The 18,138-nt window shown below is 37.1% G+C and overlaps 2 protein-coding genes across 2 annotated transcripts in view; both read left to right on the top strand.

Moving 5' to 3' along the window:
- LOC129578778 (mediator of RNA polymerase II transcription subunit 14) overlaps window positions 1-15,602 on the top strand; it is a 310,854-nt gene extending 295,252 nt beyond the window's left edge. Inside the window, exon 16 of the transcript XR_008689135.1 lies at window positions 15,588-15,602. The gene's annotated coding sequence lies outside the window, so the exon portion shown is untranslated. The remainder of the gene's footprint in view (window positions 1-15,587) is intronic.
- The window catches only part of LOC129578805 (uncharacterized), a 298,644-nt gene extending 283,042 nt beyond the window's left edge, over window positions 1-15,602 (top strand). Inside the window, exon 8 of the transcript XR_008689136.1 lies at window positions 15,557-15,602. The gene's annotated coding sequence lies outside the window, so the exon portion shown is untranslated. The remainder of the gene's footprint in view (window positions 1-15,556) is intronic.
- Window positions 15,603-18,138: the final 2,536 nt, after the last annotated feature.

Raw genomic sequence — 18,138 nt, forward strand, 5'->3', positions numbered from 1 at the left:
TTTGACCATTCTTGCAATTCATGTGGATGATGGTCTTATTGCCAGCGATGACAAACAATGCATTGATCATGTAATGAATTTTCTACGAGCTCAGTTTGAAATCAAGTCAATGCGCGTTGGAGTTTTTCTTGGGCTGGAAATTGATCAGCGAAGTGATGGCTCAATATTCATTCATCAGTCATTATACGCGCAAAGAGTGTTGAATAGGTTTCAAATGGAACAATCAAACCCTGTTGCAACGCCGAGTGATTCAAATCAAATTTTACATGGTTTCGTCGACTCTGAATCAAGTCATTTTCCGTACAGAGAGGCTGTGGGCAGTCTCATGTATTTATCTGTGGGTACAAGACCTGACATAACACATGCGGTTGGTATAGCCAGTCGTTATCTTGAGAAACCAACCATCGTCCATGAGAGGTGCGTGAAGCGCATTCTCAAATATTTGAAGAGCACAATCAACCATGGTCTGCTCTATCATAATCGTGAAACGCCACAATTATTTGCATACAGCGATGCAGATCATGCTGGTGATATCGAAACTCGTTTGTCAACTTCGGGTTACGTTTTCAAATTTGGAGATGATACCGTGAGCTGGGGAAGTCAGCGTCAAAAATCCGTATCGATCTCAACCATGGAAGCGGAGTATATGGCTGCATCTGAAGCTACACGAGAATTGATTTGGCTCATTCGCCTTATGAAGCAAATCATACCAGTTGAATTAAAAACACCGATTTTCTACATGGATAATCTGAGCGCTATCAGATTAGTTAAAAATCCCGAATTCCACAAAAGAAGCAAACACATCGATATCCGATTTCATTTCATACGCGAAAAATATGAAAAAAATGTTTTCGAATTGGAACATGTGACGACGCATAATATGTTAGCTGACATTTTCACAAAAGCATTGCCTCGTCAGCGTTTCCAGTTTTTGAGGGCATTACTTGGCGTAGAGCCAAACCAATCATAAAAAAAAAAAAGACGGTTCAATAACTTTATGTCTTATTCAGCATTTTTTTGTTTTCAAAATATTTATATATGTCACCATAATTTTTTTATCTATTTAAAGAGTTGCCAATCAATATAATTATTCATTTGAATTTTTGATCGTCGTCAATATGGTTCTTCCACTAATCGTTCCGGCCGCAATAGCCGTAGGCTCTTCTGTCGTCACTGGACTTGTTTCGTACTTCGCCTTCAGTCCGAAGGAAAACAAAAGCCAAGATTCAACCGCTACCAAGGGCGAAATCTACAATAATGTACACCTCGCCGTGAAGGAAAACAACTCCCAGAATGGTGTGCTTGTATCGCTAGTATGTGTGCTAGTGCTATTAAAGCTAGTCGAGGTTATTATCTACTGTATCAACTCCTACAAACGGGGCCTCAAGAAGAAATATAACGTTCCAGCAACGCCATCCATTGCAACGATATCCACAAGCAGACCACAGACTGTGCAACAAGTGTAAACTCATTCAGAGAAAAATTGGCATCATATATTTGGCTTAGAGTTTTTGTGAATTCATTTTGTTTAGAATTTCTATGTAAAATTTCTGTTTAAAGTTTTTTTTGTGAAAATTTTTGTTTAAAGTTTTGTGAAGAATTTTTGTTTTAATTTTTTGTTATCAAAACTTATCTAGTTTGTATCAATTTTGTCAGTTCTGTCTAATCAAATCAAAATCTTGTTTCCTGAATAATGTTAGATTGATCAAAGTTTACCTAGTTGTTACGTATCAATTTTTATCAGTTTTGTCTAAAATTCTGTTTCTTGAAATCATTTTAAATTGTTCATTTTTAATATTGATATTTGAATAGGGGGAGTGTTGAAGTTATGTATTCAAATATGTAAAGTATATATATAAGTGGTTCATTAAAATGCATGCTCATTATGCTTTAATACGCCAACCGTCAACGTTGTCTTTTATTTCATTACTCTGCACCTCTCCCCGTGAATTGTGAAAATCTGGTCCAACCAGGCTATCATCTCTTCGAAATGTCTGAAAATATTTCTCATACTCGAAGCGATGTGCTTCTATGTGGTTCGCGATCTCGATGAGCATCGAACGAAATTGTTGATTGTATTGTAAAGCCAGCTTTAGAAAAGAAAATAATCGACAAACGACGAAGAGAACGAAAGAGAACGAGAAAGAGAGATAAAGACGTCGTCGTCGTCATCGTCATCGTCATCGTCGATGTCGAATGGAAGGACGACATGGAAAAAACAAGAAGAAAGAACATCCAAAGTAGAAAAATACAGATATAAATAGCTTGAATAAATGATAAACAAAAGCAATGGGTTTCTATGGTCACCTGTTGATAAGAGAACATTTTTGATTTATGTTTAAAGCTTGAAAAGAGATCGAAACATAAGAGCTAGCTGCGATTTGCCATTATTGTTCGGTGCTGCTGTACTATTTTGTACCAATGATTGTGTTGCACACCACCATCGCGTCATTCACGCGCCTTCACAACCGTTAATTCTCTGCCCGAGAGTTTAGAGGCGTATTCGCATTTGGGTCGAGTATCTACTATATATTTCTCTCTCTCCACATAATTCTTTTTCGCTCATGTCTTTTCTGCCTCGTTTTATTTATGTTAGACGACGACGGCATAGGTGAGTGGTTTCTTTGGTTATGCTTTTGTTTCTCATCTGCAGCCATCTCTGTCTGTGTTGTTACTGTTACGTCTTTTTAGCTGCTGTTGCTCCTGCTGCTACTGCAGCATTAATTCACTGAAATAAATTCGCTGAATTGGGAGTTGGAAACAGCATTTTGCTTTCGAAAGAACCAAAGAGAGAGAGAGAGAGAGAGAGAGAGAGAGAGAGAGAGAGAGAGAGAGAGAGAGAGAGAGAGAGAGAGAGAAAGCAAAAAAAAAATACGAATGACAACAGGTAACTTGATACCAAGTTCCAACAAAGACAAAAAAGGACAAAAGTAACAGAGCACAAAATAGAAATATTTAAGTGAAATGAGTTGAGATGAGCGAAAGAGTGTCTGAGCCAGTCAAATGTTGGAGATCCTTCGTGCTGAAGCGAGAGAAAAACGTGATTTCAGAAACGAAAAGTACCGATTACATGACTGAATTCTATTATTTAAAAGAGCATTGAAATCAGTGCGACGAAATTGTAGTAGGAACGAAAAACAAGCACATCGAAACATATACAAAATAATAATAATAATAACAATAACAACAATTGAACTGAATTAGCAGGATGATGATGTTGTATGGAGAGTTAGGAACGGTGAGCGATCGACAAAAAAGATACACACAATTCAGAACGGCTGTGTTTTTCTTCTACTTTGATTTCGATAGATTAAGCAAAACGAGGTGGGAAAAGCACAATATAAACATGTTTTATAATCACCGGTGTTGAGCATTTTTCAATGATGATGTTTCGCTGTGGATGCGCTCGAATGTCGAATGGTTTCATAGGTTGCCGGCACATAAATCCGCACAAAGAGAGTGGCATTCAACGTGGCACGTTAACGTGCCATGAATCGTTTAAGCAACAACAACATTCTTTTCGGCTGAATTTCTGGAATTGCAGCACTCCAAATGCAAGTTACAAACAGTGGAGGCACAGGGACGACATGCAATGTAGAAAAATAGAAGAAAAAACCAGCAACGAATCGACGAAAAAAAGAAAAAAATATTCAAGAACAAACAAAAATGGGCATTGGTTTTCGGTTGCGACAATTGTGTAGCAATTTAAATATAATCTTCTGTAGTACAACAAAACCGCAATGACAATGATTACTCACATTTATCCAGCAGCTCAAAGGACGTTTGTGATTTTGGATAGGCGCGGAAAATGAAGCTTGTGACAAGGGATGAAAACCAAACCAAACCGACGACGAAAAAAAATGACAACAAATAAAGATTGAGAGAAAACGAATGGAAAAAAAGAAACATAGAAAACGAAACAATCGAGAAAACGACAATGGAGAATGGAGGAAAAAAAGACACAACGACACGCATGGCTTCGGTTGATGGAATCGATGAAATCCTTCAAGTGAAAATACACCGAGGACTTTTTTTTCTTGCTCTTTTGTTCCTTCCAATTCTCTTGCTCTTTCTCGCGCCCACTTGCTCCAGTGTGTTTTGTAGTCAAACCGTCTCATTGTTGCCACTTTTCGTTCTTTCGCACTGTTTTCTTATTTATTCATTTCATTCACTGTTATTCGCCTGGATTGTGCTGTCGATAGACTCGCTTTTGGTTCTTTGGTGGTTTTTGTTGCCTAGTTGCTTGTTTGATACGTTGCGCTGTTCGTGATTTGGCGCGGCGCGTTAAAGCAATTTCGAAAGTGACGATGACATTTTTTCAATTAATTAACATCATTCAGTGCCATTGAGTCTCAAACAGAAGAGAGAAAAAAGCGCAACACGAGCACACACACACACAAAATCCAACAGATTTATTCATGTCCAAGCAATCGGATGGTCGTCGACAACCAATTTAACGACATTTTTCGTCTACGCTATTCACATTCAATTTGGCTGTAAAATTTGTATCGAGGCGACAAATTGAATTAAAATCAACAACAAGAAACGAAAAATTATGGCTTCAAACAAATTAATTTCTTCACCGAGATTTCGATGCAAATCAAAATACCACCAGCCAACAACCCTCGATCGAATTTTCCCAACGATTTTTCTGTGTTCGATTACACTTTTGTGGCACTTCAACGCGGCACGCGTATGAATAACTAAAAGTAATACCACGTCAACGCCCCCCTTTTTTCCACCTTCTCGGATGCCACCGATACGAGGCACATTTTAATCCTGATTTGCGTTTTTTATCGACAGCAATTAGCAACAGCCAAACATACTTCCATATTTTTGCTGTTGTTATTGCCAAAGATGATGTAATAATTCTCTAATATTCACAATAAAATTGCGCATTCATATTTGTATACGTAATTCGCCTCGCAACTACACTGACGATTTACACAAGGTAAATGTGTCAAGTAAATACTTATGCCCAATCAATCAAGTGATCTATGATTTCTCTCTCTCTCTCTCTCTCTCTCTCTCTCTCTCTCTCTCTCTCTCTCTCTCTCTCTCTCTCTATCTTCGATTCTTCAAGGTAATTTTTAATGCACTAAATTAATCTGTAAAGTGCTTCTTCACTTTTTTATTTTTTTCCGCCAATTATTGAAATAAGTGTATAATTTTGATAACGAGGTCAATCAACCAATTGGCGATGCTCACTTTAAATACGAAAATAGATTACTTCGACGCATAACAGATTTTCTTAACATTCATCTTATTTTTCTTGTTTGATAATTGATATTCAATTGGTGTTCCGTGAAAGCGGCACGTTTTTTGAGTTGATGATAAAAAATAGTTTGGACAAAAACAAATTTATAACGAATGTTTTTCTGCTTATTATTATTTTCCATCGCAACAGTGCACAGTATTCGATTGTTGAAAATTGTTGTTAACTCACGAATGACTCACTAATGTCTACAAATCCACGTCGTCGAGCTTATTCGTTGTCCCCAAGGCGAGATATATCTTCCAGAGATGAACATGTTTTAAATCAAAGATTCTCTGCTGCCTGGCAACCAACGCGACATTTCAGGAATGAACGAGTAACATCACTACTAAGAAGGTCTAATAACATTCAAAGAAATCGACGAACCAGCTACACAAACTTAAACAGCTCGTTCAGGAGGACTACATGTTGGTAAACATGGAATGCATCATAAATTGTGAAAACATTCAGAATTTCCTTCGCAATTAAAATCCAAGATGTCAAAAAAAAAACGATTTGAATAAAATTCTGATATAATGATCGGTCCATATTTGATATGTTGTTTCATTTGAGAACCAAATAAAACTAGATAGGTCGCACTCACTGGAAATATATAAAGGGCGAAAATGGTTTGCATTTATTTAGATGAAGTTCATTTTGTAAAAACATTGTCTATATTTGAAACATTTTGCCTGCTACCAAAGAAGGACGCAAATGAGTGAATTCTCCCTCACAATATAAATGCGTAGTTCAATTCCTTCAGTTGTGACTTTCGGTATTCTTTGAACTTAATTGGAACATCGAAGCAGGCAGAGCTAATGACGACACTTGATTTGATTTTTTTTCTCTTCGTTGTTAAATAGATGAATGCGGTTCATTGCAAATGAAGAACTAAAACTTAACCCTAAAATTAAATAGAAATTTCAAATTAATTAGAGATATAAAAGTAGAAATATTTTGAGGGCGTAATATTTTGTTAGAGTGGAGAAGAGGACCAGAAAATCATTGAAAGAGGCGGATGAAGCAAGCCAAGACTATGGCAATGTTTGAAAATCCTTCGAAGTTTGATTGACTGTTTACAAAATGAAATAGAATAAAGTACAGATAAATCCCGTGTATCATCTCCACTTGTATTGTTTTTTACATTGAAGGGCGTTGCACGCACCTTAACATTCACAATACAAACTCAATGCGAGTGGAGACGCCTTATGAAAAATGGCACAGATTGCTAGTGCTAAGGTTTATTTGTACTTTATTTTGTTTATATGTGGGCTGGAGTTTTAAATATTTTCATTAGAAAACATTTGAAGTGAATCCATTGATGGGACTCAATTCATGATAATGATGCAGAAGTGTTTTTGAATCATTTTATTACATATTATGATCAAAAAATGAAAAGAAAAAATTTCTTCTTATGAAAAAAGAAAATAAAACAAAATAATTCAGTAAGAGAATGTATTCTAAACAACAACTCTCTATTCCATATCCATCGTGTGTTCCTGGTTGTATTTTGAATATCTCCAAATTCCATAATGTCTCAATCGTAGCTGTCCGTACACTTGTGTCAATGATTCAGCATCTTTTTTTTTCAAAAATTAAACTACCAATTTGATGTGAACATCAAAGTAGCCGAAGGTACTGAGGTTCGCTATACACAATCGTTTTCTCGTCAGTACTGCAACGAACATCGATCAGAAAGGTTCAACGTGAACAATTTCTTCACACTAAGTTGAATATTTTCTCAACTCATCGGCTGATAAAAGTTGAACATCAAAATGGACCAGGATCAAAAGACAAGAAATCCATCTGACTCGGACATGAGTCAAAAGGACGGTTCATCAGCTGAAGAGCAACTTGTCATGGCAAATCCCATGGCAGTCGATTCCGTTGCACGAAAAAGATCACGTTCACCATCTGAGGAATCATCGAGAAAGCGAAGAGCACCATCAAAAGCGAGAAGATCAGCTTCAAGGGCTAGCGATCATTCAAGCGCATCTACAACACCGAGAAAATCAAAAATAAGTGCCGGTCGATCAACACGCAAAATTGCTCGTAAAACCCGTAAAACCACCCGCAAAACCACCCGCAAAACTACTCGTAAGGCGAAAACATCGATGCGAAAGCAAGCCGCTCGCAAAACGACCCGTGGCCGATCGACTGCTCAAAAGAAGACTGCGAAAGGAAAAACTTCTGCTCATAAAACTGCAGCAAATCGCAGTAGGCCCCCATCAAAAATGGGCAAAAAATCGTCAAATCATACAGTGCATTAAGGAGAACTATACAGCATGTGTGCAGCATCCTTGGAGCTCGACAAATAAACCGGATTATTTGAAATTTCTCTATGAAAAGCATAACCGAAAAAAATGTGCATGAATAAAGAACTCAAAGTTTTGAAATTGCTCAATTTCGCTAAGTGTTTCATTACTAAATTGACAATAGCAACACCAGAAAAGTGTGCATTTTTAATCATTTATCATACTTAGCACTATCGAAAAAATGAAATCATGCGGCCAGCGAAAGTATGCTAAACCGTTTCTTATTTTGTCCATCGTGTTCTACTCCTTTCTCAAGTTGCATTCATTCTTCATTCCGTAGAGAGAGAGAAAAACAGCCCGATCCATAGTCAGCGAATATAAAAGTTCAAGTTTTCAGGCTAAAGCCAACAAATTATGATGAAGTGTCGTGAAAACTAATAAATCTTTGTAGCTCTTGACGAAATTACTCTTGTCTCTCTGTTGCTGTTGCCTGAAAATGGATGGAAAAACTGTGGTTTGCTTCATGCAAAAGTGCAAGCGAAACTATTTTGTGTGTGTGTGTGCAAAGCTATGCTTGATGAGAGTGTTTCGGTTCATTTTTTCCCATTTTCCTTTCTCTTGGGAAGTTCCAGGCTTTTCGCCAATCGATTCTAGTAGATGTTTGAACCAAATTGTCTTTGAATGGCCAATGATTTTTTTTTTAGCAAATTCTCTCTTTTTTTCACGCACAGAACAAAGTGTTTTGTTCGTCGATTCACGTGGATTTTTGTACTGAAAATGTGTAAGACGATGGTAATAATAGAAATCATACCTTGTTACTGCATAATCGAAAATTAATTGCAAAATGTGGGAGAACTCTTTTTCTGTCTCTGTTTTGCCTTGATTGTACGGCCAAGTGTTTTCTTCTGTGAGGAATAGCAAGGCGGAAAGAGAGAGAGAGCGAGAGAGAGAGAGAGAGAGAGAGAGAGAAAGAGAGAGAGAGATAGAGATGGAGTAAAGTAGAGCGAAATAAGCAAGGATTAGTTGCGGCTAATTACCGAACGCTTTACTATTGCAATTTTTCAAGTATGGACGATGAACATAAAAATAGAGACGATAAGCGTTTCTAGTAAAATAAATGAAAACTGACGAAAACAAAACCAAACAAAAAAAAAATACAATGCGACCAAAGTTGTTCGCAAACTTTGTGAACATTTGGTGTTTGGAGAATGTATGTGTGTGTTTGTTGACGATGTTTTTCTTAATGTTTACACAGCCAACTTTTTTCACCGTCGCTACGTTTAAATTCCTTTCATCCATCTTTTTACTAGTTGTTAGCATTTTTTTCGTTCGTTCGCTCTATTTCGATGCTTCTGGTTTCTCGTCTGCCCTTATTCAATTGACAACGGATGCGTCGCTAGCTTGGATCATCGCTCAATTTTTCAAAATGACTTCATCAGCTGAACAGACGACCGCCGAACGACTGTCACCTTGCAACAAAGGCTGTGTCGTTGCTCATCTCCTGGTCTTTAGCAACACGCTTTTGTGATGCTCGACTCCGGTTTTTTACACCCTTCTTTTTATACACATTAATTACAGATAATTAGTTCAGTGAATGCATATTAAGGTAGCAAACAAAATGACGACGATGGCACACAAAGAAAAGTTTAAAATATGGAATACATTTTATCATCAGGAAACATTTTCGACGAAATAAGAAGATGACTTAATTGTGTACATCCACTAGGAGCGCTAATCGCTAAAATGCAATACTTTTCGAAATGAATTTTGCTGTAGGGAACTGCGTTAAATTAATTGCGTTGGATAAGAATTATTATCATCGCCTACAAGCGATCGATTTATACGGAGGAAAAGTATTGTCATTCTGACATACATCGATGTATTTGTATCACTTTCTTATTGGAATTTCCTATGCATTCGAAACATTCCCATTTTAAATGGAACAAATCGAATTTATTTGTCATATCAAAGTAGGCATTATTCAACGATGAAATCAAATTCAGTAGATTTCGTGTCATTAACAAAGCAAATGCCGTTTAGTGCAGAAGAAATTCAGCAATAAATCAAATTAAAAGTAAAAGAACCATTTCAAAATTCGAAATTTTAGTTAGAGACGTTAGATCCCGTTCAACCCATTAAAATGAACAGAAGATCCACAGAACGGAAACGAACGCGATCACAAGCACGGCCAAAATCACGATCAAGATCACGGTCACGGTCGGAGATGCCAATGGCTAGAAAACGAAGATCAAAATCTGCTAGGAGTGAGCAAAAACCTGAATCAGCAGCATCTGGATCAAGAGGAAGAAAAACAACAATGCGACGAAAACGAAAATCGCAATCCAACAAAACACATACACGAGAATCAATTACGAAACATTTCTCGCCAAATTTGTTCGATGATTGAATGAATCGAATCAATGGAAATTTATCATGTTTACCACTACCAAAAATTTCGTGAATAAAATTTTTTAAGTGATCATTTTAATCGATTCCATCCAGCATGTTTTATTACATAATTCATTGAATGATAAAAAAAAGTATGCATTTATTTAATCAATGCGGTCAAACAAAGTATGGTAAGCCTTGTTTCATTGTCCATCATATTCTAGTAGAGTAATTCTACTCTTTTTCTTGGTTGCATCCACGCAAACCATATTCATCGGATACAGAAAAAAAAAGTTCAAGCTTTCCAATGATGTGTGTCTATAGGCGCCATTCGAACGCAATCGCATCAATTTACATATCCATTTGCAAGCAAATATGCATAATTACTCTTGAATTTTAATTACTTGATGACTGAAAATTATGCGAGCATCACACGAAATATCTATATTAAAAAAGCGAACACCCCGTCCAAGTCGTTATGTTCGATTTAGATTTTGAAAGTTCGCATACTGAGTCATACACATGCATTAAATTGAATGAGTTGTTCATTTTCATGCGGCGGGTTCAAAATCATACGTACCGAGTACGGGACGAACAGCAATGAAATGGCACCAAACTCAAGAGTAAGATAAAGAGAAAAAAACACACACACACACACACACACACATTCGCCGAGGATGAAAAGTATCCGAGCACTCTTTATGAATAATTTATTCATTGTTACAGGGTCGATATAATTTTACGATAATCCATTTTGACATCAGTTTGTTCACTTGGAAAATTGTTCTTTTTTTTGGGACTTCATATATGAAGTGCGACGCATTTCAAACTCTGGCACTTTGAATAGTTGTTTAGATCTCTATTCATTTTTTTATTGTTGTAGACAAAAAGGATTGTGTCGCTGGTTACATGTACTCAGCTAACCACTTTAAATTGCATGGACGCGAGCAAGCGAATGGGCGGGCGGGTGGTTGTTGCGTGCGCGTGTGCTCGCCTCCTTTCAATCCGTTCCGCTTATCATTTTTTTTTCTGTCTTCTCTCCGCGTTGTTGTTCTGGTCCCAAACGCAATCTACATAAGTTGTCAATGCTGCTTAATGTTAATCACATCACAGTTGAAAATTTAAATATAGTGGAAAATATTCGATAACATTTTCCATAATACTTGATTTTTAGTTATGATGTTATGAATCGGTTTATAAGCGTTTTGTAAACGAAGACAACAACATCATTACAAACAACATGATGGGTTGTCGGCCCTAACAATCGAATAAAAAATTGACGAAAAAAAGGGATTTACATTCAGGAAATGTCGCATCCGAAATATCACAGCGCAATCAAATTAAATTGGATTGAGCAAAAATCCGTTGGACATGGCACAAAAATGCTTCAATCTCCGGTGATCCGTGATGCAATATTGCCAGCCGAATCGACAATATAAAAATCCGAACTGGTTTTCCCCTAAAAAAAATCGAAACCAAATAGCCATCGTGGCAACAACAAAAAAACCGTATGTGTACGGTGTGATTCCAATAAAAAGAAATCAATGGAATCAGTGCGGTTATTGTTTCAGTAATTGAACATGGTTAATTTACAAGACAGTATGACCAATATACACGCGCTCAATTAATCATTGCATTGTTATTTTCACTTGAACCGTATTTTTTGGACCGACCCGAATCGGCGACAGCGGTGATGACGACCGATCTTTGATGGAGCAGGTTTTTGGCATTGCGACTCGAAAATATTCATCATTCGAAAAACAAGAACAAAACAAAAAGCAACAATTTGACACCGAATTAAATGCTGTCGGTTGATGGTAGTTTTGGAATAAAGAATACACATGATGAAAAATGCAGATTCATTTGAATGCGCGCGTGTGCACTGTCTACGATCCGTCTACACTTGCCATATACACTCGACCATTATTCAAAGTTGGACGTAGAAACATGACAAATTTCATTGTAGAATTTTACAAAAACGGGCAAAATTTTTGTAATATGCAACGAAACGAATAAGTGGACAGAGCACATATTCTTCTATCTGTGCGAAACGATGATATTCAATTTTCGACGTATTTTGTGGCGCCCACTCATACACACGCACATAGAGGCCAACACATTCAAATCACTTTGTATGCATTGGTAGTCTTGACGAATGAATGAACGAGAGAGAGAGAGAGAGAGAGAGAGAGAGAGAGAGAGAGAGAAAATAGTAATAATAACACAACAACAACATAAACCAAATAAATGTAATTGATGTGGATGCGGCTGATGAACTTGTTTCATTCCACATACACAAAATACATGCATATTTTATTAAACATGTGGTTATTATAGTGCGGTTTGTTAACGGGCTTCGAGTGCCAATATTAAGGGACATGCAGGGAGAGAGAGAGAGAGAGAGAGAGAGAGAGAGAGAGAGAGAGGGAAAAAGAGATATAATTACGGATGGTACGTTGATATACGCACATGAAAATGTGGTTTTCCACTGAATTTATGGTCCAACCTGATTTGTATGTGCTTTGTGTTTGCAATTTTTGCACTTCACTTGCCATTTTCACTTTACAACACCTATGATCGTGATGACCCATTCGAGAATAGAAAATTCTCTTTTTTTTCTGCATATCATGGAATATCATTGGGCCTGTTTAATATCTATTAGAAGAAAGACTTTGTTGCTTGGAAAACCACGCGGAAGTTGCTGGTCTCTTTGTAACAAAGACTTTGTTTGCAGTTGATGCTAATTAAATACTCGGTTTTAGTGGTTGATCATAAATTGGAAAATTTTTTAAAAGAAAAATAAATATATGCATCTTTCGAATGCATTATAAATCGATATGAAAATGTGCATATGGCAGCTTCTGAAAAAGTTCTTCAACAAAAAGAAACGTTCATTGCATGGAAATACTTGGCATACTTGATATGTGGTGAACATCACAAATTTAAGACAAAAGTAATAAAACAGTCAATACAATTAAAATTTAAAAGAATCTTGAGTCTCGAATGGCAACAATTTCCGTTACACAATTGCAGTCAGGGAATGTTTCGATAGAAAACGAAATTCTCGAAAGCTCAATTCTACAAAATTGTTGACACAATTCCAGAAGAAAATAAACAAGCAAAGAAATTCAAGCATAAAGCCTGACACAAATGCAAACGGAATCGTTTTAAATGTCTTTATTATCAGTTCAAATGAGCCCTGCCACATATAGCCATCCCTTTTGCTCTGTTTGGCTGTAGCACGCGTTCACTTCGCTCCGCAGCGAATGCAAAAACAGGAAGGCCGAACAATGTTGAAAACAAATGACAGCAAATAGAGACAAAATATTTGAATTGAAGCAACCAACCAGTGTTCGGTCGAAACGGTAATCGATGTGCTGTTGAAAGAGATAAACGGTTACGTCTCCAACTTCCCCTTAAGAAAATTCAACAAAAACCAATTATTAAATCGTAAAAGTAAAATGAATTCCATATCCACGAGCAATAAGGACAGAATGCGAACGAAATTAAAATTCACTTTGTTTCACACACCATTCAAATGGATCGGGGAGTGTGTGTGCGTATGAGTGTGTGTGTGTGTGTGTGTATGCGAGAAATGTGTGTACTGCTCTGCTTTTCAGCATTGGATAGATCCCAAAAGAGTGCGTACAATACGCAGACGCGTATCATTGCTATCACCACACACACTCGGTGTGGAGTTGACTGAAGAGGAGAGCGAGCAATGGGACACACAGAGGGAGAGTGAATATAAAAAAGGAAGAATGAAAAACAAGCGGAAAACCATTTCGACTAATGCAAAACGCATACAAGTAACACAAAAACGTTCATCACATCGGCGATAACAGTAACACCGGAGGAATAGTAGAAGAAGCGAGCATACACACAACGTGTGTGTTGGATGTTCGATGTTTTCTCCCATATCACAGTGGCCGAATTGAATCACCGCACCCTATCTTGTGCCTTGCATCAGAAAGAGAGAACGAGCGAGCGAGAGCTCACGTCTCCTTCCTTTGCATCTGCTTCTACCGAATATCTATATATGTTCACATATTTTCCACGTATAACATCATTCGTGGTTGGAAAACACCATCGATATGAAGTCAAGTCGAAAGTTGCACCGTGAGCTCATATTCAGTTCTCGTTGAACACTTCGTCGAACTGGATGTGCACACAACAAACGTTCCTCAAAAACAAACCCAAAATTTATCCAAACATTTTTTTTTTATTAGAACATCGTCAATTTCCAATTTTGAAGAGATCACTAAGCCTGTTAGAGTTTTAATTGCATTATTTCAAATTCATAAAACATCAATTTTTATTATCGCTGTTTTTGTCCATTTTTCCCGTGAAGATTAAAACGCCCCGCGAGAAAGAGAAAACGCGCATTAAAAAACTAGCCGAAAAAAAAAGTCGAGAAAAGATTGAAATATTTCAAAAAGGCACCACAACGACCACCGAAATTTGTACAATACGTTCGTACGAATGGTATAGCAGCCACGCGAACGATCTACACGAACGGCGAAAATAAATCGCAAAAAAGTGCCAATTTTGTTCAGCACACTGTTGATCGAAGCAACAAGCAGCAAAAGCAACAGATATTTTCCAGCAACAAGCGGCAACGGCCGAGCACACGAAGAGAACGAACGAACGAACGAATGAAAGAAAAAAAAACACAAACACAAAACCACCACTAAGCAGCAACAACAAACAGGCAGCACGCATACACACTGTTCGCGCTGCACGACGAAGAAAACGGGTGAAACGAATATCTATACAGTATATAAATGTGATGGTAGAGCCAGAGTACAGTTGGATAGAACAGTCGTCGCCTCTCGCGCGCGTTACTATAGAAAAATGGGAACATACACAATTTTGTTTTTTACTCTCTGTCGTATATCGATAACTTTTTGTATCGCTGGATTGGTATCAAAGACCGAATCATTTAGCCGTTTTCTGTCATTTATATATTGAACGTGTAACTATTAACATCGTGTGAGCACCGTCGAAAAACTTTTCATTCGTCATTTTCCCATTTTTCCCATATTTTTCTCTTCACAATTTAAAATCAAATGTCGAACGGCACTGGCAAACCAATTTTCCCTTCTATTTCATTGAAATCTTTCATTCATAATTTTGATTTGTGTTGACATCCTTTTTTTTCAAATTTACGGAACGATTTTTTGAGTAGCAAGCAGATCAGTGTCGACGAGTGAAAGATTCAATCGTAATTAGTAATTACTAATTACGAATCAGAGACAAAATTCCAATAAATCGCACACTTGATTAAAGACATTTAAAAAAAAAGAAGAAAATATATAACTAAAAATGAACATTTGTTGCAGAAAATTTAAAAAATAGTGTTGAATGTGATGAATCAGTCATTTAACAGTAAAAAAGAATACAAAATTTAATTCAATTGGAAAATTCCAAAATTTTATGGAGCTCATAACTATATTTTTTCGTCTGAGTCTTCATTGCTCATGATCGTTTTTATTTTCCATTTTGTAATTCGCGTTCGTAGTCATTTTGTGCGTTCGGTCCGTTTGCGATGCACCGGCCAACGAAATCGGACACCGGCCAACGAAAAAACAACAAAAAAATAGCAAAATCATTGAAATTTGTGTTTCCATACGGTAGCAATGGGGCGGATTGATTGCAGAGATAGGGGGATCGGACAACTGTTGCAAAAGTACTCTGCGTTGATAATTAGAATTTATAAGTTCACCACTCGCTCGCTCTCTCTCTCTCTTTATTCAGTCGGTAAGTACTTTTGATCTGGATAATAATGTTTTTTTTCGTTTTCTTTATTTTTACACACGAAATATTTTTCGCTTCTCCTTCTTCATCATCATCATCTTTGTTTTCGTCTGTTGTTTTGTTTTCGGTTTTTTTCTCGGTGCGCTTCCCTGGTGCCGCCAGTTGAGCAAAGTAATCTTTGCAATCGTTATGACTATATATTAGCATTAAGATCAACATATTAAAGCTTTCATTTAGTTGCCATTTTGAGTGCGTTGGTACATTTCGTTTGGATGTTGAAGTCTTTATCCGAAATGCAAAAAACAAATTTGACGGCAGCTAAGAATCTAAGTTATTGGAAGACCCGTGGTTCGACCCCATGGCAAGAGAGAGTATACTCTCATTGTAGAAATTGTTTTTTTCTCTTTCGTTCGTCTTCCGTTGTTGTTGTTGTTATTGTTGTTGTTGTATTATTATTATTCAAATTCTCAAGATATACCAGTAACTGTTGGAGAACCAAGCAGAAAAAAAAATTGAAATTGAAAGCAGCAAAAAGCACACGAAAATGCTGAAAAACATATAAAGAGTAGAGAGTAACGTAAGAGCAGAGAGAAAAAAAAATAAATAAATAAACAAGACGAAAAAAATCGCATACATTTGGAATATAAAGAGCATGAGATGCGTTCATATGAAATATTAGCCTCGAAAATGGGGAAAAAACAAGACAAAACGAGAGAAAACGTACAACCAAATGCAAGAACAACAAAACAGACATACGGCTTACATACAGCGGACCAACAAAAACGTGAATGAACGCAAAAGACGAGCGAGAGAGAGAGAGAGAGAGAGAGAGAGAGAGAGCGAGAGAGAGAGAGAGCGAGAGAGAGAGAGAGAGCGAGAGAGAGAGAGAGAGCGAGAGAGAGAGAGAGGGAGACAAAAAAAATCGAAAGAAAAACAAAACAAATTCGGTAATATATTCTAAGCACAAAAGCTGCCAGAAGGTAGAAACATTACAACACGTCGAAAAAAAATAATCAATTTTAATTTTATATAATAAAGTAAAAGAAGCACAGAAATAGAGGGAGGTCTAGGTAGTCAAACCAGGATAGAGAAAAAGATGAAGAAGAAGACGACGACGACGACGAAATGCACAGACGAAAAGATCGTAAGAAAAACGGAAAGCGATGAAGAAGAAGTGAATGAAAATACACGACGATTACTTACTAAGCATATCAAATACAAATTTTCGGTATGAGCGAGAGTGAGAGAGGGAGCGTGAGCGCGCGCGCGCGAGCGAGCGAATATTTTATGTTTGATAAATTGCGGGCGCAAAAACGCACCAAATAGAAATGTTTAACAAAAATGAATGGCAGAAAACCGGAGACAAGAACGAACCCGTCTACACGAAGAGACAAATTTCATGGCAATGGGGTATAGCACCGCGCACGCACATAGGAAATAAACGAAGAAGAAAAAAAAATTCAGTTGAATCCACGTAAAAATTCGGAATGAAACAAGCTGCCGAAAAAACAACAACAAAATTTATCAATTTTTCGACTAGCATTTCAATTACCTAACTACATTTTATCACACAAGCCTGTGCATACGCTGAATTTTCGGCACCATATTGTCTTCATATCTCGGCACGAGCAGCACAAAAACGCGATGATAAATGCGACGGGGCATTAAAATTGTAATTGTTGTTTCGTAGCGTATGCACGTAATAAACCCGCTAAATAACTTCATTGCGCGTTCAAATTAATTTGTTGATGTGACTTTTGTGAATTTCGCTCAAGTTGCCTTAGTTTCCATCATTTGAGTGCTGTCGCTGTGCTGCTGCTTTTTTTGCGCTGCTTGTTAATTTTTTGGCATTCTACTTTGCCACTTTATTCCATGTTTGTAAAGTTGTGATTATGCCTGTGCAAAATGTGGTTAGTTTGTGTGTGTGTATATGGATAGATTTGTTGCTGGGCATAAGCAAGAACACAATCGTATTCAATGCGTGCGTTCAAGTGCACAAAATAGAATTCAAACTCAAGTGGAAAGCCCCCCAAAAAAACCAAACACAAACACATAGCTTGTACAAAGCTGAAAAAAATGCGACAACTTATCGTCGACAAAAGACAAAAGAAAGAAGATTGCAAAAAATCAGCCGAGAATTGAGTAATAGTCACATGTGCAACGGAAATGCGTTGAATGAAAATAGTTTCTGGAAAATTATGCAAATGAAATTGGTTCCCACTTTTTGCATGTTCGCTTTTTTTCGTACATTTCATTAGTAATCGCCACAATTCCTTTGTGAAATACTTGAAATCGGATTGGCTTTCGCACATTTTTCGCCCGAATGATATTCCGGTTATTAAAATTATGTGTATATTTGGTCGTTGCTTGCACGAATCTGCATTGAAAATGGTTCACAAAAATTGAAATAGCCATTTGGAGCGGGTACGCGCGCGTTTGCCTTAGCCATGATATGTCAAGAGTCCGATACGACAAAGTCGGCAA

The sequence above is a fragment of the Sitodiplosis mosellana genome, unplaced genomic scaffold (genome assembly GCF_009176505.1).
Source record: "Sitodiplosis mosellana isolate CC-2019 unplaced genomic scaffold, AAFC_SMos_1.0 Smas_scaffold_6226, whole genome shotgun sequence".
In the NCBI taxonomy this organism is placed as follows: Eukaryota; Metazoa; Arthropoda; class Insecta; order Diptera; family Cecidomyiidae; genus Sitodiplosis; species Sitodiplosis mosellana.